We start from the raw sequence: 4,324 nt of genomic DNA on the forward strand, positions 1-4,324 counted from the left end.
CCCCGCCCGAGTCGCCTCCGATTGGCCAAGGGATCCCAGACCCGCCTCCTCGCCCCTCCCACCGCTTTAGCCTTGCTAGCCTGAGTCCACCTTCTCCGGGATACTCAGGACCTCACCCTTGTAACAGGGTGTTGATAACATCATACGAGATCCGCCTCCCCAGACCCCATCCAAGCCCACTCGGATTTGCCCGGGGATCAGTCACTGACCTACCTCCCCAGTGACTACTTTCGCCCTGAGGGCCCACTTCCCTTCCTCTCAAGTATATCACTCCTCCACGATAATAGGGGACTCTGAAATAAACAGACATATCTTGCCCAGTTACCTTTGAACGTCTGAAGCTCCGAGATCCAAGCTGAAGGCGCGGTAATCAGATAGTCTCAGCTCTTTATAGCCAAAGGAACCTAAGTACGCGGTGACCACCAGTGATTTGGTGCTCAGTGTTGTCTGTTCTAATCCTCGGCCAGGTCGTGGAGGAGGGGTGCTCATAGAGAGGATGGGTGGTTCGGGGTCACTCACCCCCACAGCTGGGCATTTCTGTGACAGTGGTGCGCTCCTATGTAAATGTCACATTTTCTAGTTTTTCAGCCACTGAACATGATAACAGTCAGTTTGAGGTAATCAGAGGATAATCTGCAGAGGCTATTCATCTTTATATCTCCAAACCTGAGCCCTTTGCTTGGCCTACAGTTGACACTTAAGATAAATGCCCATCTTTAGATTGAAGTAATAAATCCATGATACAGTGGAATTTTTGGACAGCAGCACCACCCAGTGTCTATGTTGGGAGAGAAAAGTGAGGATCCAGTGAGAATCCACCTGAAAGAACAAATCTTCAAGGTCATCTTCTGGATATTCACCCAGAACCTTGGAGCGTTGACATAAAATGGAGATAGGGCTATGCCTTTAGCCTGCACCCCATATTTTCCATATGGCTCATGTATGGCACTAGAAATCCACATAGATCAGCAATCACTCTCTCAAGGATTTCTCAGGCCTTCCCACCTCTCCCCAATCCCTCTTCTATGCTCTTGTAGCATGTCGTGCTAACTTCAGAGTTGTATTTGTTTTCTGGAGGAACTTTTGAAACAGAAAGGCATACTTGTTCAACAAAGAATATTCACTGAGTACCTACAACATTCCAGGCATTAAATATAACAAACACCAGTGTTTCCACCACTGAGATTTAGATGTTGTTAATATTTAGGTATATTTACTTTGCTATTTTTTTAAGGAATAAAAACATTGCAGAAAAATTGAGATTTCCTTGACCTTCACTCCATTTCCATTCCCCTCCCACTTCCCCAGAGTTATTCCTGTCCTGAATGTGATATGTAGTTTTCAGCCCATTTTTCTATCATTACAGATTGGTGTGATCTGTTTCCAGGAGCAATATGGAGCATTTTGTGGACCAGTGCTCCAGGTCTGAGACTGAATTTCCACATCACTTGGGGTCGACAGGAAGTCACACACATACACAAGGCTGTGAACACATCCCCTCTTTAGTTCACTTCTCACACCCCTTCCCTACTCCTAAAATGCAACTTGACCTCAATAATTCTTCTGTATCTTCACTCTCTTCTCTGAATGCGCCCTTCATTGTCTTGCCCTAACAGAAGCCAGGCTCCTCCCTGAAGACTCTGTGTCCCCTGAAGTCCAGTCAAGAGGAGCAGATGAACCATTGTACCACAGAGCCTGAAGTTCCAGTAAATGTTTTCCATGCTTTTCACTGCTGCCTATAGAACATCCCTGAAAACCTCCAGCTTCTGACAGCTAGTGTCACTGACTAGCCTTTATTGTTGTTGTCATCTACCAAATTTCAGTCTCCCGCTGTTGTCACTTATTCCTCACAAATCTTAGCTCCTGGAACTAGGTCACTCCCAACGGTAGTAGTCCTGTATTAATTCCTGGTGAGTTCAAGAATGAGCATTCTAACACACTGGCTCCTTCAGTTCCTCGAACATTTCTTTGCCATGACATTGTCCTTGACCCCAACCTCAGCTACTTACTCACTCCACTTGCATGACCATACCCTAGGATTTGCCATTGCAATTATAGCAACTCCTCCATAATCTCAGTTCCAAACATCCCTTTCTATGACCATCATCTCCCCTCTTTCAGCTCATCCCCTTTGGTACCCAAACCCCACTTTCTTTCAATCTCACCAAAATCTCTAATCCATTGATCTTGACAGATTTTACTATCACTTGCTCTCTTATTGTCCTCTCTACCCTCCTCTAGCTCAACTATCATGATAAAGAAACTTTTTGTTCTTTGCCAATATGATTGATGAGAAATGATATATCATTGTAATCACAATTTGTACTTCTGTAATCAGTGAGATGAAACATTTTCTCATATATTTAAGAAATATTGATTTGTCTTTTTAATGAACAATCTGTTCATATATTTGCCCATTTTCCTATTGGATTGTTGGTCATTGGTCTTTTCTTTATGAATTAATAGGGGTTTGCTATATATTAAGGAACTTAGTAAGGTATAGTTTCAAGCATGAAAAGAAGACAGAAAAAGAAAAACAAACTCCCATTAAATCCAAATTATATGTATCTCCCCAAAAGTTCATTAAAATATGCAATATTAAGATACTCCAGGTTTCTTTCCAAAATTTATTTTTAAAATCCCTTGGTTCCTTCCTCCATTGAAAATTATGTAGAGACCATCTCCTGTGTGCCAGACTCTAGGGTAAGCCTTGGGGTTACAGACATCATAGATGAAGACACACCTAGAGATAGTCACTGATCCGTAAACAATAGAAGGCACCATGGAATTCTCATGACTCAATGGCCCCTCATCTCTTTCAACTTGAAATGGAAAGTCAAATTTTTTATGTATTCAGGGAGAATGAGGATATGCATCCATGAGGCAGGATATAGTGATGAGAGAAGAGGAGGAGTCAGGAGAGCAGCTAGGATGTGCCTTGAGAAGTGCACGGGTAGCGTCCCTTTTCCTTAGAGAGGACAGTAAAAGAGGCGCCAAAACCGGCCCTATTTAGCGCCTGACACCGGGCTGTGTGTGTGTGAGACACACAGGGAGGACTGTATGACCTGGTTTGGGTCTGGACAGGCAAAGGCCCTCTTTCCTGGGCAATGGTGGGGACTACAAAATGGCAAAGTGTGTTACCATTTCGAATGAGAAGCAGTGTGGCAGAAAAAAATGACGACGCTGGTGCAGACAAGTGGTTTGTTTCCTCAACTGCCTTCCCTTAGAAGAGGGACAATGGCTGGGGCTCCGTGGGCGCCCCCTCCCACCTTCCTCCAGTCCACGGTCCGAGCAACAATAAAAGCACACCTGGGGAGGGCCACCCCAGGACCTCCAAAGTGGTCTGGCCTCAAATAGCCTCACCCCTCCCAGCCTGCTTTCCTAACATTTCCTTTACCTCACCTGACTTCTTGTGCAATGGTGGGTCAGGCCTAAAAGGGGCCCACAACGGGACAGTTTGGCATTTAATCCGTTACCACTTTAGTGCTGCTTTTTAAAATTTTTCTTCCACTTCATCTTCCATTTTAGGTGAGAAATAAGAAAACCACACGGTGAGCGGCGGAGTATGGGGTGAGGATGCCAGAGTACAAAGATATTCGAGTATTAATCCTCTTCCATGAGTACAGAGTTGTTTTCCTGCATACCCAAGCTCAAGTCCCTGCATACTTTAGTGCAGAAAAATATCGTGGGCGTCAGGAGGCAAGGCAGGGCATAATGGCACACGTACACATCAGGGTAGTTTGGTATTAAGATGCTTCTCTCCGTCTGTCTCTGCTATAGTCTCCCTATATTCTCATCCCACCTCACCTTCGATTATTTCTGTTTGAGAAATACGGTAGTCAGTAAGGGAGAAAGACTTAGAGAAGAACAAGGAAAAACTAAGCTGTTTGATACAGATCAAGTCCGACCAGAGCAGCTTTCCAGACGCCCCACCCCTGCCCATGTGTTCAGAAAATTACTTGGGAGGGGCGGCTGGGAGGGGCTTTTCTCATAGAGGCGGCGCATAGTTTTTGGAATAGATGAGAATTTATCCTCCTCTCTCAGTTTTGAGCCTTTCTGTCTTCAGCCTGTTTCCCGACCTTCTCACCTCGGCTCCCTCCCCCCAACCCACCCACTTCGGTGGGCCTAGGGATTTGGAGAGGGCAGTGTGTAACACCACATTTTGGTATCCGTCCGCTTTATCAGACCGAGGCTGATTCACTGTCGCCACCTCCAGAAAACCATATTCGTTGCAGATCAGGGGAAAAGATTGTAGGTTTGGCGGAGGGAGCTCCTAAGAGAGGGGAACTAATACTGAGACCCTTTAACTTTAGTTTGCTTCTTT

This window comes from Vicugna pacos, chromosome X, assembly GCF_048564905.1.
Source record: "Vicugna pacos chromosome X, VicPac4, whole genome shotgun sequence".
Lineage (NCBI taxonomy): Eukaryota > Metazoa > Chordata > Mammalia > Artiodactyla > Camelidae > Vicugna > Vicugna pacos.